The sequence below is a fragment of the Schistocerca gregaria genome, chromosome 5 (genome assembly GCF_023897955.1).
Source record: "Schistocerca gregaria isolate iqSchGreg1 chromosome 5, iqSchGreg1.2, whole genome shotgun sequence".
NCBI classification, from domain to species: domain Eukaryota; kingdom Metazoa; phylum Arthropoda; class Insecta; order Orthoptera; family Acrididae; genus Schistocerca; species Schistocerca gregaria.
In genome coordinates, this window is record NC_064924.1 from 491,346,497 (window position 1) to 491,373,348 (window position 26,852).

Below are 26,852 nucleotides of genomic sequence, written 5' to 3' on the forward strand. Positions count from 1 at the left end.
TGGTAGGACATATTCTGAGGCATCAAGGGACATCAATTTAGTACTGGAGGGTAGCGTGGAGGGTAAAAATCGTAGAGGGAGACCAGAGATGAATACACTAAGCAGATTCAGAAGAATGTAGGCTGCAGTAGGTACTGGGATGGAGAGCTGCGTCAAACCAGTCTCAGGACTGGAGACCACAACAACAACAACAACTTTCTGGTAAGTTTAAAACTGCGGCTAGGGTCCCGAATTCGGAATCTTTTCCTTCCACGGCCGAATGTTCTGTCCACTGAGCTACACCATCAGGACCCATGAACCGCCCTCACTGTTTTGCTTGCGCTAGCACTTTAACCGCCTAAACTTCGCGGAAGTTCTGCACACCTTGCGGGACTACGGCGGCCGCCACCGAAAATTGGCCCCTCAGGGTCATCTCGCCGTCTTAGATCCAGTTGGTGCTAATTTCAAATGTTATTAAATACTCCGAAAAAATATTAGACATTTCTGTTTTTAGGCTATAATTTTATGCATTACATTCTAAAAGAAAATTCTTGCCAGATGCTACGAAAAAAATTGCTAACGTTAAAAGAAATTTTGAAGGAAAATAAGACGAAAGTAATGAGAAGTAGCAGAAATGAGAACAGCGAGAAATTTAACATCAGGATTGAGGGTCACGAACTAGATGAAGTTAAGGAATTCTGCTACCTAGGCAATAAAATAAGCAATGACGGACGGAGTAACGAGGACATCAAAAGTGGAGTAGCAATGACAAACATGGCATTCCTGCCCAAGAGAGGTCTACCAGTATCAAACACACGCCTTAATTTGAGGAAGAAATTTTCGACAATGTACGTCTGGAGTAAATCAGGTAGTGAAGCAAGTTGCTCTTGCCCGCGAAAGGCAATGGTCCCAAATTCGAGTCTCGGTCCGGCACACAGTTTTAATCTGCCAGGAAGTTTCAAGTTAGAGGGACTTTCCCGGCTTGACAGACTACAAGTTTCCTGTATTAAACTGTTCGTCTCAACTTCCTCTGCACTACTATTGCACGTTGTAAGCAGTGACAATGTCTAAATAATACAGAAAATGAATAACAATGTGTATTTAAAGTGTTCTGCCTCGGAAAACATTCGGAAGAGAGTATATGTCCCTTGTTCACCGCTACTATCACCCCTGAAAGCATGTTCCTTTCCTCCTGACTCATCCTTTAGAACGAATAAGTAAGTGCATCTTCGCGTGACACTTGGGTTTTAAACTCTCAAACAGGGACGGGAATCGTCTAAGAATATACCTGTCTCTTGGTCAATTTACTAGTAATATATACTTCATACAGTGGTTGGACGAAAATATGGAAACACGAAACACAAATTACCATGGCTAAGACGTTGAACGAAGGCAGTTGGCATGGAAAACAGCTTCCAGTCCTGTATGGTTTTCAAGGACACCGAATACAATTCTTCGTACTGAATAGTGGCTACTTTAGGTAACGATGATAGAGGTGTAAAGCGATCACGCACTCTTCTCTCCAAAGCAGCCCACAATGCTTCAACAACATTGAGATTTGGTGACTATCGTGGCCTGGGAAGATGCGACAGTTTATCCTCGTCATCACTAAATCAGTTCTGGACGATGCGAGTTGTGTGAACAGTTGCCCCATCGTCTTGGCACACAGTTTCACCACATTGTACCATGGGATGGACCTTAACAGACGAAATGGTTACATAATCCTTGCCAATAATGCGACGATAAAATGCAGAGAATACCCATGGCATACCACGATATGTCTGCCCAAATCATCACCGAACCTCCATTATGCTTCACTCTTGGAACGTTAACTCGGCCAGAAGTCGGAAAAAGCCTGAAACAATAGTCAAGCGCTCAAATGTCATCCATGAAAGCGTTTATTAACGATTCTGTCAACAATTGCAGTACTTAGTACCCGACTGGTTTCGAATCCTTCCAGTTACAGGTTCATTTTCAAGTTTCGCCTTCAGAGGCTGCACTGAGAGTGGTTGATCTTAAAAATAAACATTGATTGGCATCGCATGCTCTATCTGGACATGATTGTTACAAGTCAAAATCAACTTGGCAACAGGCATGAGTGGATTGTGGCATTCATGCTGCAAACATATATACGTAGAGCATGTGTTGCCAATCAATGTTTATTATTAAGATCAGGCGCTGTCAGTGCAGCCTCAGTAGGCCATGTTTGAAAATTAACCTGTAGGGGTGCGAAACTAGTCGCCTAATAAATACTACAACTGTTGACAGAACCATTAATAAACGCTTTAAGGAATTTAAATAAAATTGCTGTTTCCTGTAAACGAAATGTTGAAACTGAAGACATGACATGACAGCAAAGTCCAGCTTTTATGGCTTCGACACCACGTTTGCCGGCCGCTGTGACCGAGCAGTTATAGGCACTTCAATCCGGAACCACGCTTCTGCTACGGTCGCAGGTTCGAGTCCTGCTGCGGGCATGGATGTGTGTGATGTCCTTAGGTTAGTTAGGTTTAAGTAGTTGTAAGCCTCTGCTGTCATGGACTGTGCGGCTGGTCCCGGCGGAGGTTCGAGTCCTCCCTCGGGCTTGGGTGTGTGTGTTTCTGCTTAGGATAATTTAGGTTAAGTAGTGTGTAAGGTTAGGGACTGATGACCTTAGCCGTTAAGTCCCATAAGATTTCACACACATCTGAACAAGTTCTAAGTCTAGGGGACTGATGACCCAGATGTTAAGTCCCATAGTGTTTGGAGCCAGTTGAACCTTTTTTTTTTCGGCACCACGTTTTCGCACTACTGACGTTTGCATCACTGATGAGTAGCTTCGGAATTCGAGCTCGCCCTGCAGTCCTCTGTTTATGGTGCTTCCTTCGTGTTATTTGGCGCTGCCAGGGTTCTCGTGTGCGACATTCAGCTCTGCAGTGACTTTTGCAGTCATCGTCCTCTTTATTTTTCACCACAATCCTCTTCAACTACCGTCTGTCACGATCATTCAACGCACACTTTCGTCCACTTTGTGAGTTAGCGCATGAAGGGTTCCTGCTTTCCTTGTATTCAGTATAAATCTTCGATACCGTGTCTCCCGAAACGCGGAACACTTCGGCTACCTTGGTTGCGGAAGCACGAACAATTTATTGACCACTTTCCGACATAATGCACTCACAGCTACACAGAATACTATTCTGACCGATGCACAGGCGACGTTCGTGGTCAATTATAACAGCGCAACTGCACTTATGTTCAAGGATGCATCTCTTACAATGTTACCATATTTTGTTCGGCCCCTGTAACAACTGTGTAGACTGTAGATGATCGTTCACTCATGTGTTCGTCAAAGTACACTCCTGGAAATTGAAATAAGAACACCGTGAATTCATTGTCCCAGGAAGGGGAAACTTTATTGACACATTCCTGGGGTCAGATACATCACATGATCACACTGACAGAACCACAGGCACATAGACACAGGCAACAGAGCATGCACAATGTCGGCACTAGTACAGTGTGTATCCACCTTTCGCAGCAATGCAGGCTGCTATTCTCCCATGGAGACGATCGTAGAGATGCTGGATGTAGTCCTGTGGAACGGCTTGCCATGCCATTTCCACCTGGCGCCTCAGTTGGACCAGCGTTGGTGCTCGACGTGCAGACCGCGTGAGACGACGCTTCATCCAGTCCCAAACATGCTCAATGGGGGACAGATCCGGAGATCTTGCTGGCCAGGGTAGTTGACTTACACCTTCTAGAGCACGTTGGGTGGCACGGGATACATGCGGACGTGCATTGTCCTGTTGGAACAGCAAGTTCCCTTGCCGGTCTAGGAATGGTAGAACGATGGTTTCGATGACGGTTTGGATGTACCGTGCACTATTCAGTGTCCCCTCGACGATCACCAGAGGTGTACGGCCAGTGTAGGAGATCGCTCCCCACACCATGATGCCGGGTGTTGGCCCTGTGTGCCTCGGTCGTATGCAGTCCTGATTGTGGCGCTCACCTGCACGGCGCCAAACACGCATACGACCATCATTGGCACCAAGGCAGAAGCGACTCTCATCGCTGAAGACGACACGTCTAAACTTGTCCCTCCATTCACGCCTGTCGCGACACCACTGGAGGCGGGCTGCACGATGTTGGGGCGTGAGCGGAAGACGGCGTAACGGTGTGCGGAACCGTAGCCCAGCTTCATGGAGATGGTTGCGAATGGTCCTCGCCGATACCCCAGGAGCAACAGTGTCCCTAATTTGCTGGGAAGTGGCGGTGCGGTCCCCTACGGCACTGCGTAGGATCCTACGGTCTTGGCGTGCATCCGTGCGTCGCTGCGGTCCGGTCCCAGGTCGACGGGCACGTGCACCTTCCGCCGACCACTGGCGATAACATCGATGTACTGTGGAGACCTCACGCCCCACGCGTTGAGCAATTCGGCGGTACGTCCACCCGGCCTCCCGCATGCCCACTATACGCCTTCGCTCAAAGTCCGTCAACTGCACATACGGTTCACGTCCATGCTGTCGCGGCATGCTACCAGTGTTAAAGACTGCGATGGAGCTCCGTATGCCACGGCAAACTGGCTGACACTGACGGCGGCGGTGCACAAATGCTGCGCAGCTAGCGCCAATCGACGGCCAACACCGCGGTTCCTGGTGTGTCCGCTGTGCCGTGCGTGTGATCATTGCTTGTACAGGCCTCTCGCAGTGTCCGTAGCAAGTATGGTGGGTCTGACACACCGGTGTCAATGTGTTCTTTATTCCATTTCCAGGAGTGTATTATTGGCTTTTAAACGGGAAAATATGCATACGAACCTTTATAGACCGTGTAAGTGAATGTCAGTTTTAAATACGGTTACTTAACAATTTAAATGTTGGTGTCGAGTTTTGACTTAGAAATATCCTTCTCGCAGCAGACATATAACGTTTTCAGGGCCGCTTTATGAGCTTATAACAGAAAAGTGGTGTAATGTAATTTGCGCCTAGCGCTGAGAAACTCAGCAAACAATACGCTTCTCGAGGTCCCACGTGAATCAGTTTGAACTTTCCAACACTTGACACAAGCATTTTCACTAGTAAATTATGCGAACAATATGAGAAACTGCAAATAAATGAGTCGAAAATTGGCAGCGCGTTTCAAGAACAGTGTTTGCCCGTCGACACGTACTTTGCAGCGTCATCACGTAATTTGTTCTGACAGAATTCGAAACGTATATATTTAGTTGGTGCTAGTCAGCTCGCTTCGGAACACATTACCTGTGTAGGCGTCAACAGGTAGAAACTCCCAGCAGTAAATAGTCCGAAGCGAGAACTTTAACCTGTTGCACGGCCTCTGATACCGCGCGAGTGTTCTAAGGCATTTACCTCAATAGCAACGTAAGATATTTTCTGCAATTACTGTTCCTAATCAGTGGTGAGATGGTACTGCAACAATAAAGATTAAGTGAAGAAAATCATGTGGCAAACATCCTGGTGTAAACCTTTTCCCAATGTAAGTCAGTGGAACCACTTGTATGTCAATTGTCTCGTGCAGGCGACTATAATGAATGCATGTAGAATTGTTTGCCCTGTTGTCGTCGCTGTTGTTGCCGTCGTCATCGTCGTTGTTGTTATCGTTGTTGCTGGTGGCGGTGTTAATGTTGTTGTTGTTGTTGTTGGTGGTGGTGGTGGTGGTGGTGGTGGTGGTGGTGATGGTGATGATCATGAGAAAAGAGAGAGAGTAGAATGACATTCCAGCTTATGGACCACTCGTCTGAAACAGCACCAAGCAGGCTTTTGAGCAGCGCTGTACCAAGAAGACCGCGAGACAGGTTCCCGCCAAGGGTACAGGTGAAGAGAGCGAGAAGGGAGGGGCGGGGGGGGGGGGGGGCTCAAATCTGACCATAAAAAATCCAAGACAGAAAGGTAGCTTACGAATTAACTGGGAGTGGTACTGTTACATCGCAATTTATGCCCAAACTGTCAGACAACCTGTTTGATAATGTAATACACACATTTCAATAGTCAGTATAATCGATTTCTTAATGCTGGATGAAAAATACACACGATACTCGCTACTGACAAAGATTGCACAGATAATTACTTCTTCTTCTTCTTCTCCTTTCCTTTTATTAAGGTGGGGGTCCTGTTATTTTATTCAAACTCGGAAGCTTTCTTTAGCTGGTTCATACCACGGAGGTTAACTTAAAAGGAGCAGAGTCTCAAACTTGTTCATCACTGCAAGCACTCGCCGGCCGCTGTGGCCGAGCGGTTCTAGGCGCTACAGTCTGGAACTGCGCGGCCGCTACGGTCGCAGGTTCGAATCCTGCCTCGTGCATGGATGTGTGTGATGTCCTTAGGGTAGTTAGGATTAAGTAGTTCTAGGGTACTGCTTACCTCAGATGTTAAGTCACATAGTGCTCAGAGCCATTTGAACCATATTTTGTAAGCACTCCTTGAGCAGGTACAGGACAGAAAAGTCAGGACAGAAAAGTCACTGGTGTCCCACCGTACCACCGTACGCATTTGCGTAGGAGGAGGGCCTTTGTTCTGCAAAAGCTCTACTGTCTAAGACAATAGAAAGCATACTTTTTGGCGAGATAAATATCTCAAAGCCAGGTGACACATTGAGAACTTGAGGTCATGGGATGAGCTGTTACCTGCAGCCACAACATGAACGGAAGTTCATTTATATCCGAGTAATAGCGACTGTGATTGCCTCTCAATTACTATTTCAGCAGAAGGCACATTTTCCCGTGTGTGTCTAAGAGCAAGCCTTTTGGTTTGCCAGGGCTGGAAACCGGTCATGGATTGGGAGAGCTTTTGTGTCTACCTTCCCATCCCATATCATTACAGGTTAACCATGACAAAATATGCAAGAGTAGGAATTTGTTAAACTTATATACAAAATTATTACTGGTCGGAACTCACAAGACTCCTACAGTGGCGAAATTCCTACACTGGCAGGACCCACTAAGTTTAAAGGGGTATAGTGAGAATGCACTTGTTGCGGGGAGACTAGAGACAGCACTTACAGGAGAGAGGTTGCTTCAGGATCGCCGCTGAGAACCCACTTCAGGCAGCTGCAGAGAGAGATGTCTCTGACTTAGAGCAGAGTTCAGAGGTGGAGTTGGACTAATTTCCGAAGTCTGTGAAATGAATATCTTTTTGTTTCTTACAGAGAGGGCAAATACAAATTTTCGTAGATTTAGCTTAAAATGCTTGTGTAATGAAATATTTCCATAAAACATCCCTCGCCTATTTCACCCAATAGCTCTCCCATTTCCAAAATAAGTGAAATACGTTTTTTTTTCTAACCGAGAAGCTAAATCCAAACGTTCGCAGGTTTAGCTTTAAAATGCAGCCATAATGAAACATTTCATCCCCTACTTGATCCCCCTCAGGCTCTGAAATTCGAAAAATAGTGAAGCAAATGACATCTTATTTGTAACCGAGAAGTCAAATAGATAGATGTAGCATTAAAGTAATTTAGTAGTTCTTTAATAATGATTTCTTTAAAAAATGACTTTTACCCCTGCCACAGGGGCTAAGTTTTCAAAAATTCTGAAACACGCGTTTCTTTATTTCTGGCCAAGGAAATAAATTCCAGTTTATTTTAGGTTTTTCAATTTTGCTTTAATAGCGACATATTAAAAGAAAATCTTTCAACCCCTATTTCCCTACCTTAGGGGGAATTTCGAAAAATCCCTTCTTAAACGATGCTTACAGTATAAGATTAAAACCTCCAAATTTCGAGTTTCTATCGTTAGTGGTTTGGACTGGACGATAATGAGTCAGTCAGTGACGACACTGACTCTTTATATATATATATATGGCTAGTTGGTTGAAAATTTGGTGATTTCATCCGTTTCTACACAAGGTTTAGTGGCAAAATGCTACATTTCTCAAATATCTCAAATATTATTGCCACAGTGACTATTGGAACATAACGACGTTAGCAGTTTTAATCTTGGAAACTGAAAACACGTTCACCCTCAGCAGTCTGAGAGTTCATAGCCGCATCGCCTTCTGCGGCTGCCTGCCAGTTGCATCACTGAAGATCAAGGCTGCCACGCGCGCAGTAAATCGCTTTCCTTTGGCGTTCACTGCGAGAGGTATGAATCGCCACGACGCTGCTTCTTTATTCAGTAACCTCCGCAGTTTGCGTCATAGCGCTTCCTAGTAGGTCTGTCTACCATGAGTATCCTGCTACGAAGAGGGCAGATAAGAGCGAGATATAACGCACGGCCGGCCGGTGTGCCCGAGCTGTTCTAGGCGCTACAGTCTGGAACCGCGCGACCGCTACGGTCGCAGGTTCGAATCCTGCCTTGGGCGTGGATGTGTGTGATGTCCTTAGGTTAATTTAGGTTTAAGTAGCTTCAGTCAGTATATATACATTATAAGTAATTGAGGAATTTCTTTGCAAGTGCTGCTCTGGGATGGACAGGTTGTCACAGGAGACGAATTCGTAGCAGGCCACGTCTACCCAGTCAGAAGAATGATGACACAAAAATAAAGCTGTAGCACTTGTTGCAATAGTTCCACAATTAATAATAAACATTAGATAATAGGTGGGAATTTAAAGAGATGGGACCTGGATAAACTGACAGAACCAGAGGTTGCAGAGAGCATTAGGGAACGATTGACAGAAGATAGATTTGAGAGATGAAATAGTGAAGGCAGCCGAGGGACAAGAATACAAAAATACAGTAAATGGAGCAGGCAAAAAGGAACACAAACGTCTCAAAAATGAGATCGACAACCGGCCGCTGGTGGCCGAGCTGTTGTAGGCGCTTCACTCAGGAACCGCGCGACTGCTACGGTCGCAGGTTCGAATCCTGCTTTGGGCATGGATCTGTCAGATGTCCTTAGATTATTTAGGTGTTTGGTAAGTAGTTCTAAGTTATGGGGGACTGATGACCTCAAATGTTAAGTCCCATAGTGCTCAGAGCCATTCGAGGCATTTTTTGAGATCGACAGGAACTGCAAAATGGCTAAGCAGGAATGGGTAGAGGACAAATTTAAGGATGTAGAGGCATATGTCATAGGGGTAAGATAGATACTGCATACAGGAAAATTAAAGAGACCTTTGGAGAAAAGAGAACCATTTATAAGAATATCATGAGCTCAGATGGAAACCCAGTTCAAACAAAGAAGGGAAAGCAGAAAGGTGGAAGGAGTACATCTAGGATCTATACAAGGGCGATGTACTTGAGGAGAAAATTATGGAAATGGTAGAGGATATAGATGAAGATGAAATGGGTGATATGATACTACGTGAAGAGTCTGACAGAGCACTGAAAGATCTAAGTCAAAACAAGGCCCCGGGAGTAGACAACATTATACTAGAACTACTGACAGCCTTGGGAGGGCCAGCTATGACGCAACTGTACCACCTGGTGAGCAACATGTATGAGACAGGCGAAATACCCTCAGACTTCAAGAAGAATATAATACTTCCAATCCCAAAGAAAGCAGGTGTTGATAAATGTGAAAATTACTCAACTATCAGTTTAGTAAGTCACGGCTTCAAAATACTAACACGAATTCTTTATAGACGAGTGGAAAAACTGGTAGAAGCCGACCTCGGCGAAGATCTGTTTGGATTTCGTAGAAATATCGGAATACGTCAGGCAATACTGACCCTACGATTTTTCTTAGAAAATAGATTAAGGAAAGGCAAACCTACGTTTCTAGCATTTGTAGAGAAAGCTTTTGACAATGTTGACTGGAATACTCTCTTTCAAATTCTGAAGGTAGCAGGGGTCAAATACAGGGAGCGAAAGGCTATTTACAATTTGTACAGAAACCAGATGGCAGTTACAAGAGTCGAGGGGCATCAAAGGGAAGCAGTGGTAGGGAAGGGAGTGAGACAGGGTTGTAGCCTCTCCCCGATGTTATTCAATCTGTATATTGAGCAAGCAGTAAAGGAAACAAAAGAAAAATTTGGAGTAGGTATTAAAATCCAGGGAGAAGAAATAAAAACTTTGAGGTTCGCCGATGACATTGTAATTCTGTCAGAGACAGCAAAGGACTTGGAAGAGCAGATGAACTGAATGGACAGTGTCTTGAAAGGAGGATATAAGATGAACATCAACAAAAGCAAAACAAGGATAATGGAATGTAGTCGAATTAAGTCGGATGATGCTGAGGGAATTAGATTAGGAAATGAGACACTTAATGTAGTAAAGGAGTTTTGCTATTTGGGGAGAAAAATAGCTGATGGTGGTAGAAGCAGAGAGGTTATAAAATGTAAACTGGCAATGGCAAGGAAAGCGTTTCTGAAGAAGGGAAATTTGTTAACATCGAGTACAGCTTTAAATGTCAGGAAGTCGTTTCTGAAGAAATTTGTGTGGAGTGTAGCCATGTATGGAAGTGAAATATGGACGATAAATAGTTTAGACAAGAAGAGAACAGAAGCTTTCAAAATGTGTTGCTACAGAAGAATGCTGAAGATTAGATGGGTAGACGACATAAGTAATGAGGAGGTATTGAATAGAATTGGGGAGAAAGAGATATTTATGGTATTAGTTGACTAGAAGAAGGGATCGGTTGGTAGTACATGTTCTGAGGCATCAAGGGATCACCAATTTAATATTGGAGGGCAGCGTTGAGGGTAAAAATCGTAGAAGGAGATCAACGGATGAATACACTAAGCCGATTCAGAAGGTTGTAGGTTGCAGTAGGCACTGGGAGACGAAGAACCTTGCACAGGATAGATTTGCATGGAGAACTACATCAAACCAGTCTCTGGAATGAAAATCACAGCAGCAACAGTAGACCCAGGAGGCAAATTTAACCTTCTAGAGAAATGCCATCCTTTCTTTTATTTTCTTTCATTTTTCCGTAACCCTCCTGTCTCTTTCCGATTCACGACGACGAGTGATTGAAAATCGCAGTTGTCAAATCTGCAATACTCATTATAATCAATGTACTCGTGGACATAAACATATCCGCTATCCACAAATGAAGTTTAGTTGTGGCACGAAGTTAAGATTAAATTTACATTCAATCATGAATTAATCTGTTAAGCACTTGGTTTGGGATCCATCTAGGGTCAGCTAGTGGAGACTAATCTCGTCTTCTCATCGGTTATTGTGACAACACAAATGAAATTTGTTTGCGGCACGAAGTTAAGATTAAATTCACATTCAATCACGAACTAATCTCTTAATGCACTTCGTGTGGGAGCAATTTAATGTCCGCTAGTGCAAGCTAGTGAAGACTAATCTCGTATTCTCAGCAGTTATTGTGACATCAGCAGTCCACAACAGAGCCGCGTGATTTGCAAAACATTTCCAAGGTTATTGGATAATAAGTGTCTCCTTCACTATTCTATTATAGTCCACAAAATACGTATGCGACTGGAAGCCAAGTCCTTGCAACGTTTCTCTCGCTAGCAGTGCAGACAAATCTTCTTGCAGAAAGTGCGAGCTCTCTTTTCTCCTGAGAGACTTTTCCGTACAGAACTACCGTTGCGAAGTAATTTTTATAGATTTTGTTCATAGAAATATATCCATCGTACTTAGTATTACATTTGAATGAGTTTAAAATAAGTACGAAACGGTGCCATGAATTGACAGTAGTCCACCGAGTATGCTAAAATTCTAGTGACACGCCTGACGACGAGTTTTTCGTGTGAATTATTACACTGCGGGATGCTTGATGCGTAACACCTTGGTAACACATACTACTACTACTACTACTACTACTACTGATATAAACTGGAGTGGACTGGGCGGCTTTTTAGGTTGAAGGGTCTCAGAAAATACAACCTCAAAGGGTGCAGGGTAAACACAGGAAGCCAGAACCTAGCAACTATTAGCATTGTAGTTGTAAATTTGTAGATGCTATGTTGAGTAAGACCCAGAGGTTCAAAAATGGCTCTGAGCACTATGGAACTCAACATCTTAGGTCATAAGTCCTCCAGAACTTAGAACTACTTACACATAACTAACCTAAGGACATCACACACACCCATGCCCGAGGCAGGATTCGAACCTGCGACCGTAGCAGTCCCTCGGTTCCGGACTGTAGCGCCAGAACCGCACGGCCACCGCGGCCGGCGAGACCCAGAGGTCCTAACGCTAATAGAAAGCACTGAAGCTCAAATCGCTACAGGTACGGAAAACTGGCTAAAGCCGGAAATAAATTCATCAAAAGTTTTACAAAGTATCTAACGGTGCCCAGAAAGGATGGACTAAATACAGTTGGTGGTGGCGTGTTTATTTCTGTTAATAGTAATTGCCTTGTACTGAAACTGAAGTGAGTAATTCTTGTTACTTAATATCTATAGAGGCTGCACTTGACAATGGGAATAAACTATAACCATTTCCTTTTCTTGCCGCTTCTCCCCCCCCCCCCCCCCCCCTCCGTCCGACACAGATGAGACAGTTGTTGATCATTTCAAAGGAAACGTGAGTCTCATTTCAAATAGGTATCACGCTCATACAATTACAGTTGGTGGTGACTTCTATCACCATCGATATGTTGTCGAAACTATGTATTTATAGTCGGTAGTAGGCATGAAACATCGTCCGAACTCGTATTCAGTGTTAACTCCGAAAATTACTTTGAACAGTTAGGTCAGGAGCCCATTCGAAGTGTGAATGATTGCAAAAACATACTTGTCCTCTTAGCAACAAACAATCGTGAGTACATGGCGGATACAGCGCTTAGTGATCACAAGGTCGTTGTAGCGAGAATTAATACCGTAACGCCAAAACCCATCAAAAATAAACGTAAAATACATCCATTTAAAAAAACGGTAAAACTTCTCCTGACGCATTCATATAAGACAGTCTGCTATGTACTCGAACACCAAATGTGTACTGGAGACGCTCGCACCGGCCGCTACGGGCCTGGCACCCTCTACGGGCCGTGGCCTCATTCAAGTTGGACTTGGGCTCGGCGCGAGGCGTCGGGGTAGTGGACCCTCCCAAACACCACATGCCACGACAGGCGGCAGCCTGCGGGGTTCGGTGCTGGACTCTTCCCTGTTCGCTCGCCGCTACTGGGGGAATCCTTGTTAGTTTCTTTTTCTCCGCTTAGTAATATGCTTAAATTCAGCGGGTAGTCTCGCCTGCTCTGAGGTCGTTGTACGAGGTGTCGCACGCCACAGTGTCTGGTCATTCCGTCTGCATCATCGATCCCAACAGAATAACAGTCTCGCTGGTTAGAGGTTAATTCTGCTGGAGAACGCTTCTGTGCTGTTTCCTGCCTGAAGACTTCAACGGCGAGATTTCAGCCCGCCGACTGTGGTTGGACTTCACCGCTCCACGCTGTGACTCCCGACGGGTCTCAGCCGTGACTGACAGAAGATGTGTGTTTACTGGACCTTACTCTGTTAAAAGGGCCAGTCCGACTGATTACATGTTCCTGTCTTCGGTATACTGACTCGGCGACAAAGCTCTGCCTCCCGGTTTGTACGTGTACCGAATTCCTGGCTGTACGCTTTGTGTGATGAGGGAGGAGCCCTGGGCTTCCGCCTTTACAACAACCACCATCTGGGGAATGCTGCAGGTATAGGTCAGTGCGCGTCCATCTTCGAGAGTGCTAAGGCCGATCGAATCCACAGAGGCGCGTCTCCGGTCCAACTCGCTAACCCCTGCTATCGCACTCCGCACTGGCTGGCGCTCAGGCAGTGTGTCTGACCTGCCTCAAGCTAGGGAGTGCCTGAGTGCTGTATCTAGTCTTCGCAAACATCCGAGGGTGCAACCCGGCCCATTTATCGCGCGCTAGAGAAGAGATTACTTATATGGATATGTCCGAAAGAACAGACACTACTGATGACCTGCAGCCGTCTAGAACGAAATTAGAATTACATTAATACCTTCAGCTGTTATCGGGCGTTGACACATATCAACGAGGACAGGTGAAAATGTGTGCCGAGATAGTCCCTGCAGTCGCTATATCCTCTGTGCCCTCGGTGGCTCAGATGGATAGAGCATCTGCCATGCAAGGAGGATATCCCGGGTACGAGTCCCGGTCGGGGCACACTTTTCAGCTGTCCCCGTTGATATACACTCCTGGAAATTGAAATAAGAACACCGTGAATTCATTGTCCCAGGAAGGGGAAACTTTATTGACACATTCCTGGGGTCAGATACATCACATGATCACACTGACAGAACCACAGGCACATAGACACAGGCAACAGAGCATGCACAATGTCGGCACTAGTACAGTGTATATCCACCTTTCGCAGCAATGCAGGCTGCTATTCTCCCATGGAGACGATCGTAGAGATGCTGGATGTAGTCCTGTGGAACGGCTTGCCATGCCATTTCCACCTGGCGCCTCAGTTGGACCAGCGTTCGTGCTGGACGTGCAGACCGCGTGAGACGACGCATCATCCAGTCCCAAACATGCTCAATGGGGGACAGATCCGGAGATCTTGCTGGCCAGGGTAGCTGACTTACACCTCCTACAGCACGTTGGGTGGCACGGGATACATGCGGACGTGCATTGTCCTGTTGGAACAGCAAGTTCCCTTGCCGGTCTAGGAGATCGCTCCCCACACCATGATGCCGGGTGTTGGCCCTGTGTGCCTCGGTCGTATGCAGTCCTGATTGTGGCGCTCACCTGCACGGCGCCAAACACGCATACGACCATCATTGGCACCAAGGCAGAAGCGACTCTCATCGCTGAAGACGACACGTCTCCATTCGTCCCTCCATTCACGCCTGTCGCGACACCACTGCAGGCGGGCTGCACGATGTTGGGGCGTGAGCGGAAGACGGCCTAACGGTGTGCGGGACCGTAGCCCAGCTTCATGGAGACGGTTGCGAATGGTCCTCGCCGAGACCCCAGGAGCAACAGTGTCCCTAATTTGCTGGGAAGTGGCGGTGCGGTCCCCTACGGCACTGCGTAGGATCCTACGGTCTTGGCGTGCATCCGTGCGTCGCTGCGGTCCGGTCGCAGGTCGACGGGCACGTGCACCTTCCGCCGACCACTGGCGACAACATCGATGTACTGTGGAGACCTCACGCCCCACGCGTTGAGCATTTCGGCGGTACTGTGGAGACCTCACGCCCCACGCGTTGAGCAATTCGGCGGTACGTCCACCCGGCCTCCCGCATGCCCACTATACGCCCTCGCTCAAAGTCCGTCAACTGCACATACGGTTCACGTCCACGCTGTCGCGGCATGCTACCAGTGTTAAAGACTGCGATGGAGCTCCGTATGCTACGGCAAACTGGCTGACACTGACGGTGTCGGTGCACAAATGCTGCGCAGCTAGCGCCATTCGACGGCCAACACCGCGGTTCCTGGTGTGTCCGCTGTGCCGTGCGTGTGATCATTGCTTGTACAGCCCTCTCGCAGTGTCCGGAGCAAGTATGGTGGGTCTGACACACCGGTGTCAATGTGTTCTTTTTTCCTTTTCCAGGAGTGTATATCAACGCCCGGTATCAGCTGAAGGTATTAATATAATTCTAATTTCGTTCGAGAAGGCTGCATGTCATCAATGGTGTCTGTTCTTTCGGACATGTCAGTAAGAACAGACACCATATCCATTTTCTTCTCTGCGGATGCACATATATTCCCCGAACTCTTACGGGACTTCCACAAGTGATGAGTATGTTGGGGTGGGACGATACGAATGTAGTGTGTGGACATATAAGGTGAGAAGGTGGGTCACGCGGGAGGCGTGCGCGAGGTAGTCCCTGCAGTCGCGCTATCCTCCGTGCCCTCGGTGGTACAGATGGACAGAGCGTCTGCCATGTAAGCAGGAGATCCCGGGTTCGAGTACCTGTCGGGGCACACATTTTCACCTGTCACCGTTGATATACACCAAGGCCCGATAACAGCTGCAGGTATTAATGTAATTCTAATTTAGAGAAGGGAATATTCATTGTAGCAAATATGTTAATAAAATGTTATTACTATGAGTAATACCTTTCACTGACGGCTTCGGGCATAAGACTGGATCACTCACTAACTCTCAGAACTCGGCCTTCGACGCTTGTAACGTCACTGCCTCACCTGTTAAAACTCGATGTCTTCTGTCCTGACACAAGATATGACTGTTACAAAGCACTAGAAAATCCACTGTTAAACGCAGAGAAGTGAGCACATAATGGAAAGAGAATATCAAAAGCCTCTATCAGTGGCAGGAATTGTTAGATGACGTAACAGAAGAGGAAACTGTAGGAGATGGGGGATGCAGTATTAGTCAGAAACCAAGACTTTTGGTGTAGCTTGTAACAAATAAGGCAGAAAGGACTGATAACACGCCATCGACATTTCTTAAATCAAAGGGGTAAGTGGCAAACAAACGAATAGAGTGACGGTGTATCATCAGGCTTTCGCAAAACCACCATCCACGTAACTGCCAAGATAGCAAGCGTTGCGAGAAATATCTCACAATAAAATTAACAGCTTATGCATACAAGTAGCCGACCTCAATAATACCGGCTGGTTATCATTAACCCTTCCATATTCAACACCTTATAACACGGAAACTAATTATCGTAAGAGTACCGAACTTGGTAGCATTAATGTCAAGGAAATGGGGAAGGGCCGGCCGGGGTGGCCGAGCGGTTCTAGTTGCTAACAATATGGGACCGTAGCTGGTGCACTTCACTGGCAAGTAACAGTCAATTTAATAATTAATCACAATATAGGAAGACACCAGTAAGATTTTGCCGACTCCAACACATCATACGTCGCTGCTAGACTGAACAGGCCAGGGAGCAACAACCCGCAAATGAATGAAGAGATGTCACAATAGTTGAGGTTTCATAACACGTTAACTGACCACTCAACTTCAGCGTCCAGGCTCGGTGGACAACGAACTTTGTCGCTGTCACAGCTAGTGCCACATGATCCGACAGTATGTGCATGCCAGCAGCGGTCCCGGCCTGGCCCCACGCCCTCTCAACTGACTGACTACATGCAGCATGCAGACAGCATTAAAATAGCTGCTCAGTCAAAACCACACAAGCTACACACGGTTCCACGAAAACACTTCCACAAACAACTCGAATAATACTAAAACCAGCGACTGTTGAACAACAAGGACGAATGACAAGTCGACACACACAGAGAACCCAGAAGCAGTCGGCGACCAAATACACGTCGTCCAATGAGACGACCGACCGAACGGCTTACCAAGGTCGCCCCCACTCAAGTCATGTGTGTTGGCAACTGTCGGCCGAGTCATAACTGTCTGGAGCTCACTGCTCTATCCGGACTAAACTCCTGACACCCAATGACCTGGAAATACTAGTGGTCTCTCGAAAGATAGTACAACAGTAATTTTATCGATAAGCACTGCTGCTGCCACTTGCCGACAGGCAAGCCGGCAACTTGGTGACGCCAGTAAATCGAATATGAAACGAGGCGGCAGTACCATAAGGACAAGACAGGAAGCAATAAACGGTATGAACACGACCCGCGCATGGCTCAAGCAAGGATGAGCTACAGCCCATTGCAATAAACATAGCGTCCCAAGCAGTCCTTACAAACCCTACAAGACATCACTTGAGACATATGGCGTAAGCTGCTTATGCTCTCACATACGCATGTGGCTCATTCACAATCTGACAAGAAACGGTTCAAAAAATGGTTCAAATGGCTCTGAGCACTGTTGAACGTAACATCTATGGTCATCAGTCCCCTAGAACTTAGAACTACTTAAACATAACTTATCTAAGGAATCACGCAACACCCAGTCATCACGAGGCAGAGAAAATCCCTGACTCCGCCGGAAATCAAACCCGGTAACCTGGGCTTGGGAAGCGAGAACGCTACCGGACAAGAAAATAAAATAAAATAAAATAAATACAATAAAAAAAGATGCATCAAGAAAGGACTATCCGATTTGGTCGGGAATCGATAGTTGTCATGTACATGTACCGACAAACAAATGATTATGCAGGTAGGGTCAGAAAAACTGTATCACTTTCTCAAAAGAAACAGATTCACAAATTTAGCAAGTCAGTGATGCGCTGATCCACATCTGGCCCTCTGCACTGACTGGAAGAGTTGTTTGACATCCTCCTGAGGGATATCGTGCCAAAATCTGCCCAACTGGCACGTCAGTCGTCAACACCCCGAGCCGGTTGGAGGGCACTGCCCATGATGCACCAAACGTTCTCATCTGGGGAGAGATACGGCGACCTTGCTGGCCAAGGTGGAGTTTGGCAAGTACGAAGGCACACAGTAGAAACTCTATCTGTGTGTGGGTGGGCATTATCTTGCTGAAATGTGAGCCAAGGATGGCTTCTCCATGAAGGGTAACAAAACAGGGCCCAGTATATTGTCGATGTACCCTGTGCCCAAAGTGTGCAGCAGATGAAAATGAAATGTGTCCTGCTTCGAAAAGACTGTCACTCCTGGCAGTGTGGTGGGCGACAGTCTGGTTGGTATAAAAAATGGTTAAAATGGCTCTAAGCACTATGGGACTTAACATAGGAGGTTATCAGTCTTCTAATAGACTTGAACCTAGCTAAGGTACGGACATCACCAACATTAATGCCCGAGGCAGGACTCGAACCTGTGACCGTAGCAGCAGCGCGGTTCCGGACTGAAGAGCCTAGAACCGCTCGGTCACAGCGGCCGGCGGTTGGTATCCCACCTCTTCCCGGAGCGTCTGCACACACGTATAGCTAGTCATCGGGACGCAATTTGAAGCGAGACTCATCATTCAGGACAATACTACTCTAGTCGAACAGATGTGCAGAACTATAGACCTATATGTCTAACGTCGATCAGTTGTAGAATTTTGGAACACGGATTATGTTCGAGTGTAATAACTTTTCTGGGGATTAGAAATCTACTCTGTAGGAATCAGCATGGGTTTCGAGAAAGACTATCGTGTGAAATCCAGCTCGCGCTAATCGTCCACGAGACTCAGAGGGCCATAGACACGGGTTCACAGGTAGATGCCGTGTTTCTTGACTTCCGCAAGGCGTTCAATACAGTTCCCCACAGTCGTTTAATGAACAAAGTAAGAGCATATGGACTATCAGACCAATTGTGTGATTGGATTGAAGAGTTCCTAGATAACAGAACGCAGCATGTCATTCTCAATGGAGAGAGGTCATCCGAAGTAAGAGTGATTTCAGGTGTGCCGCAGGGGAGTGTCGTAGGACCGTTGCTATTCACAATATATACAAATGACCTTTTGGATAACATCAGAAGTTCACTGAGGCTTTTTGCGGATGATGCTGTAGTTCATCGAGAGGTTGTAACAATCGAAAACTGTACTGAATTGCAGGAGGATCTGCAGCGAATTGACGCATGGTGCAGGGAATGGCAATTGAATCTCAATGTACACATGTGTAATGTGCTGCGAATACATAAAAAGAAAGATCCCTTATCATTTAGCTACAATATAGCAGGTCAGCAACTGGAAGAAGTTAATTCCATAAATTATCTGGGAGTAGGCATTAGGAGTGATCTAAAATCAAATGATCATATAAAATTAATCGTCGGTAAAGCAGATGCCAGAATGAGATTCATTGGAAGAATGCTAAGGAAGTAGGTTGCGGTACACTTGTTCGCCCACTGCTTGAATACTGCTCACCGGTGTGGGACCCGTACCAGATAGGGTTGATAGAAGAGGTAGAGAAGATCCAACGGAGAGCAGCGCGCTGCTTTACAGAATCATATAGTAATCGCGAAATCGTTACGGAGATGATAAACTCCAGTGGAAGACTTTGCAAGAGAGACGCTCAGTAGCTCGGTACGAGCTTTTATTGAAGTTTCGAGAACATACCTTCACCGAGGAGTCAAGTAGTATATTGCTCCCGCCTACGAATAATTCGCGAAGAGACCATGAGGATAAAATCAGAGAGATTAGAGCGGAAACAGAGGCATACCGACAATTTTTCTTTCCACGAACAATACGAGAATGGAATAGAAGGGAGAGCCGATAGAGGTACTCAAGGTACCCTCTGCCACAAGCCGTCAGGTGGCTTGCGGAGTATAGATGTATATGTAGATGTAGTCAATGACATACCAGACCAAAGTCGTGTCTGGAGACGCGCCAACTTGACTGCCGGTTCCATTTCTTTTCATAGCAGGACCTCTTTAGCAGTGAACCGCATCGCCTATAGGACACAGCGGTACATTGACGAAATTCTAGATTCCGTTTTGTTGCCGTTTATGGGAAGCCCTAGTGGACTTACACCACTGAGAGATAATGCCCGTCTGCACATGGCGAGAGTTTCTACTGTTATTGTTCATGCAGGCCAGATCCTGCCTCGTCCAACATGGTCGCGAGATCTCTGATTGAGAACGTTTGGAACACTGCGGGCAGGACCCTTCAACCAGCTCGGGATTCTGACGATCTAATGCGTAATTGGACAAAATTTGGTACGCTATCCCTCAGGACATCCAACAACTCTATCGATCAGTGTCAAGGGCCAGAGGTGGCCTAACAAGTTATTATCTTGCTCAACTTGTGAAGCTCTTTCTCTTGAATAATTGATTCTACTTTTCTGAAATTGTAACAAGAACGTAACATCTACCATTTACCGTCCAGCTCGGAAAATTGTTTCGTAGTGTGTCTTTTTTTGTGATAGTGTGTACTTGAAAGAATAGAGCCCATATTAGACACAATGAAGAGGAGAAGATCTGTATTCTGTGGGCACCTGAAACAGGGAGCTGAAAAGAATAACAAAGAATTTTTAGCTTTTCTGACAGAAACAAGATTGAAAAAAAGGGAATAATAGAAGGAAAAATAGGAACGAGAGAAAAGTTCAAGGGAAAAGTAAAAAGTCTGAAGGGCTTCCAGAAGAAAACAAAAAACAAATGATAGGCACAATATGGACAGAAGAAAGAAAACAACATACAGTAAGAATGGAAAAGTACTGGAAAAAAAGAAATAAGATATGTGATTTTGTCTGGTACTCAGTAGCCGATGATAATGATAATAGTAAAAAATAACAGTGGGAAGTGCCCATCCATGCACTTCTGGGTGTTTTGCTTAATAGACATGTAGTATGCAAAAGGAAATCAGTTCGACGACAAGGAACTGGGACGCAATCGTGGGAATGATTATAGGGAATTTGCGCCGAGAAAGGAAACAAATCACACGTTGCTCGCAACTTGCGTCACACGATCTGCCTGGAGGTAGAAGTAGGTAAGCGCTGGGGGGCAACGGACGGAAAATTACGGCGGAGCGAGTAGACAGAGGGGACCCGCATTGGTAGGGGGAGGGACGTCTGCGCGCCGCCGTCAACGCAGAGGACGTGTCCCCCATAGCGAAATCGGCGCCGCGGGCGGGGCGTTTGCCGGCTACGTGCTCGCCGGCCGGGCTGGAGGTGCGTTACTGATACCCGCCGCCGGCGCTCGTAAATCGCTGCCCAAGGACGGCGCAGGAGAGCGAAAAAACGCGGCAGTCACGTCGCTGGGGCTGTGGAGAAACCACGCAGGCCCTCCGCCTGGCGCTTGGCACACCGCCAGCGGCGCCGGCAAGCTCCGCACACTGACTCTGCAACAAGTGTTCGCCGCTTGCGCGTCTCTTATCAACCGGGGCTGACAAACAGCCCGGCGCCAATCCACTATGCGGCTGCGGGGCGCTAACTAATGAAGAGACCTCCGGAATTACCAATGAAGTCTCGCAGAATAATTTACGAATGACACTTCCGTGGAGAAGAAATAAAAACGTTGAGGTTCGTCGATGACATTGTAATTCTGCCAGAGACAGCAAGAGCAGTTGAACGGAATGGACAGTGTCTTGAAAGGAGCGTATAAGATGGACATCAACAAATGCAAAACGAAGATAATGGAATGTAGTCGAATTAAGTCGGGTGATGCTGAGGGAATTAGGTTAGGAAATGTGACAAAGTAGTAAAGGAGGTTTGCTATTTGGGGAGCAAAATACACTCCTGGAAACTGAAATAAGAACACCGTGAATTCATTGTCCCAGGAAGGGGAAACTTTATTGACACATTCCTGGGGTCGGGTACATCACATGATCACACTGACAGAACCACAGGCACATAGACACAGGCAACAGAGCATGCACAATGTCGGCACTAGTACAGTGTATATCCACCTTTCGCAGCAATGCAGGCTGCTATTCTCCCATGGAGACGATCGTAGAGATGCTGGATGTAGTCCTGTGGAACGGCTTGCCATGCCATTTCCACCTGGCGCCTCAGTTGGACCAGCGTTCGTGCTGGACGTGCAGACCGCGTGAGACGACGCCTCATCCAGTCTCAAACATGCTCAATGGGGGACAGATCCGGAGATCTTGCTGGCCAGGGTAGTTGACTTACACCTTCTAGAGCACGTTGGGTGGCACGGGATACATGCGGACATGCATTGTCCTGTTGGAACAGCAAGTTCCCTTGCCGGTCTAGGAATGGTAGAACGATGGGTTCGATGGCGGTTTGGATGTACCGTGCACTATTCAGTGTCCCCTCGACGATCACCAGAGGTGTACGGCCAGTGTAGGAGATCGCTCCCCACACCATGATGCCGGGTGTTGGCCCTGTGTGCCTCGGTCGTAAGCAGTCCTGATTGTGGCGTGCGTGTGATCATTGCTTGTGCAGCCCTCTCGCAGTGTCCGGAGCAAGTATGGTGGGTCTGACACACCGGTGTCAATGTGTTCTTTTTTCCATTTCCAGGAGTGTAACGATTTTCGAAGTAGAGAGGATATAAAATGTAGACTGGCAATGGCAAGGAAAGCGTTTCTGAAGAAGAGAAATTTGTTAACATCTAGTATGGATTTTAGTTTCAGGAAGTCGTTTCTAAAAGTGTTTGTATGGAGTGTAGCGCTGTCCGGAAGTGAAATGTGGGCGATAAATGGATTAGAGAAGAAGAGAATAGAAGCTTTCGAAATTTGGTGCTATAGAAGAATGCCGAAGATTAGATGGGTAGATCACATAACTAATGAGGAGGTATTGAATAGAATTGGAGAGAAGAGGAGTTTGTGCCACAAGTTGGCTAGAAGAAGGGATCGGTTGGTAGGACATATTCTGAGGCATCAAGGGACATCAATTTAGTACTGGAGGGTAGCGTGGAGGGTAAAAATCGTAGAGGGAGACCAGAGATGAATACACTAAGCAGATTCAGAAGAATGTAGGCTGCAGTAGGTACTGGGATGGAGAGCTGCGTCAAACCAGTCTCAGGACTGGAGACCACAACAACAACAACAACTTTCTGGTAAGTTTAAAACTGCGGCTAGGGTCCCGAATTCGGAATCTTTTCCTTCCACGGCCGAATGTTCTGTCCACTGAGCTACACCATCAGGACCCATGAACCGCCCTCACTGTTTTGCTTGCGCCAGCACTTTAACCGCCTAAACTTCGCGGAAGTTCTGCACACCTTGCGGGACTACGGCGGCCACCACCGAAAATTGGCCCCTCAGGGTCATCTCGCCGTCTTAGATCCAGTTGGTGCTAATTTCAAATGTTATTAAATACTCCGAAAAAATATTAGACATTTCTGTTTTTAGGCTATAATTTTATGCATTACATTCTAAAAGAAAATTCTTGCCAGATGCTACGAAAAAAAATTGCTAACGTTAAAAGAAATTTTGAAGGAAAATAAGACGAAAGTAATGAGAAGTAGCAGAAATGAGAACAGCGAGAAATTTAACATCAGGATTGAGGGTCACGAAGTAGATGAAGTTAAGGAATTCTGCTACCTAGGCAATAAAATAAGCAATGACGGACGGAGTAACGAGGACATCAAAAGTGGAGTAGCAATGACAAACATGGCATTCCTGCCCAAGAGAGGTCTACCAGTATCAAACACACGCCTTAATTTGAGGAAGAAATTTCAGACAATGTACGTCTGGAGTAAATCAGGTAGTGAAGCAAGTTGCTCTTGCCCGCGAAAGGCAATGGTCCCAAATTCGAGTCTCGGTCCGGCACACAGTTTTAATCTGCCAGGAAGTTTCAAGTTAGAGGGACTTTCCCGGCTTGACAGACTACAAGTTTCCTGTATTAAACTGTTCGTCTCAACTTCCTCTGCACTACTATTGCACGTTGTAAGCAGTGACAATGTCTAAATAATACAGAAAATGAATAACAATGTGTATTTAAAGTGTTCTGCCTCGGAAAACATTCGGAAGAGAGTATATGTCCCTTGTTCACCGCTACTATCACCCCTGAAAGCATGTTCCTTTCCTCCTGACTCATCCTTTAGAACGAATAAGTAAGTGCATCTTCGCGTGACACTTGGGTTTTAAACTCTCAAACAGGGACGGGAATCGTCTAAGAATATACCTGTCTCTTGGTCAATTTACTAGTAATATATACTTCATACAGTGGTTGGACGAAAATATGGAAACACGAAACACAAATTACCATGGCTAAGACGTTGAACGAAGGCAGTTGGCATGGAAAACAGCTTCCAGTCCTGTATGGTTTTCAAGGACACCGAATACAATTCTTCGTACTGAATAGTGGCTACTTTAGGTAACGATGATAGAGGTGCAAAGCGATCACGCACTCTTCTCTCCAAAGCAGCCCACAATGCTTCAACAACATTGAGATTTGGTGACTATCGTGGCCTGGGAAGATGCGGCAGTTTATCCTCGTCATCACTAAATCAGTTCTGGACGATGCGAGTTGTGTGAACAGTTGCCCCATCGTCTTGGCACACAGTTTCACCACATTGTACCATGGGATGGACCTTAACAGACGAAATGGTTACATAATCCTTGCCAATAATGCGACGATAAAATGCAGAGAATACCCATGGCATATCACGATATGTCTGCCCAAATCATCACCGAACCTCCATTATGCTTCACTCTTGGAACGTTAACTCGGCCAGAAGTCGGAAAAAGCCTGAAACAATAGTCAAGCGCTCAAATGTCATCCATGAAAGCGTTTATTAACGATTCTGTCAACAATTGCAGTACTTAGTACCCGACTGGTTTCGAATCCTTCCAGTTACAGGTTCATTTTCAAGTTTCGCCTTCAGAGGCTGCACTGAGAGTGGTTGATCTTAAAAATAAACATTGATTGGCATCGCATGCTCTATCTGGACATGATTGTTACAAGTCAAAATCAACTTGGCAACAGGCATGAGTGGATTGTGGCATTCATGCTGCAAACATATATACGTAGAGCATGTGTTGCCAATCAATGTTTATTATTAAGATCAGGCGCTGTCAGTGCAGCCTCAGTAGGCCATGTTTGAAAATTAACCTGTAGGGGTTCGAAACTAGTCGCCTAATAAATACTACAATTGTTGACAGAACCATTAATAAACTCTTTAAGGAATTTAAATATAATTGCTGTTGCCTGTAAACGAAATGTTGAAACTGAAGACATGACATGACAGCAAAGTCCAGCTTTTATGGCTTCGACACCACGTTTGCCGGCCGCTGTGACCGAGCAGTTATAGGCACTTCAAGCCGGAACCACACTTCTGCTACGGTCGCAGGTTCGAGTCCTGCTGCGGGCATGGATGTGTGTGATGTCCTTAGGTTAGTTAGGTTTAAGTAGTTGTAAGCCTCTGCAGTCATGGACTGTGCGGCTGGTCCCGGCGGAGGTTCGAGTCCTCCCTCGGGCTTGGGTGTGTGTGTTTCTGCTTAGGATAATTTAGGTTAAGTAGTGTGTAAGGTTAGGGACTGATGACCTTAGCCGTTAAGTCCCATAAGATTTCACACACATTTGAACAAGTTCTAAGTCTAGGGGACTGATGACCCAGATGTTAAGTCCCATAGTGTTTGGAGCCATTTGAACCTTTTTTTTTTTTTCGGCACCACGTTTTCGCCCTACTGACGTTTGCATCACTGATGAGTAGCTTTGGAATTCGAGCTCACCCTGCAGTCCTCTGTTTATGGTGCTTCCTTCGTGTTATCTGGCGCTGCCAGGGTTCTCGTGTGCGACATTCAGCTCTGCAGTGACTTTTGCAGTCATCGTCCTCTTTATTTTTCACCACAATCCTCTTCAACTAGCGTCTGTCACGATCATTCAACGCACACTTTCGTCCACTTTGTGAGTTAGCGCATGAAGCGCTCCTGCTTTCCTTGTATTCAGTATAAATCTTCGATACCGTGTCTCCCGAAACACGGAACACTTCGGCTACCTTGGTTGCGGAAGCACGAACAATTTATTGACCACTTTCCGACATAATGCACTCACAGCTACACAGAATACTATTCTGACCACGATTGACACGTATTGAGACCGATGCACAGGCGACGTTCGTGGTCAATTATAACAGCGCAACTGCACTTATGTTCAAGGAAGCATCTCTTACAATGTTACCATATTTTGTTCGGCCCCTGTAACAACTGTGTAGACTGTAGATGATCGTTCACTCATGTGTTCGTCAAAGTACACTCCTGGAAATTGAAATAAGAACACCGTGAATTCATTGTCCCAGGAAGGGGAAACTTTATTGACACATTCCTGGGGTCAGATACATCACATGATCACACTGACAGAACCACAGGCACATAGACACAGGCAACAGAGCATGCACAATGTCGGCACTAGTACAGTGTGTATCCACCTTTCGCAGCAATGCAGGCTGCTATTCTCCCATGGAGACGATCGTAGAGATGCTGGATGTAGTCCTGTGGAACGGCTTGCCATGCCATTTCCACCTGGCGCCTCAGTTGGACCAGCGTTGGTGCTCGACGTGCAGACCGCGTGAGACGACGCATCATCCAGTCCCAACCATGCTCAATGGGGGACAGATCCGGAGATCTTGCTGGCCAGGGTAGTTGACTTACACCTTCTAGAGCACGTTGGGTGGCACGGGATACATGCGGACGTGCATTGTCCTGTTGGAACAGCAAGTTCCCTTGCCGGTCTAGGAATGGTAGAACGATGGTTTCGATGACGGTTTGGATGTACCGTGCACTATTCAGTGTCCCCTCAACGATCACCAGAGGTGTACGGCCAGTGTAGGAGATCGCTCCCCACACCATGATGACGGGTGTTGGCCCTGTGTGCCTCGGTCGTATGCAGTCCTGATTGTGGCGCTCACCTG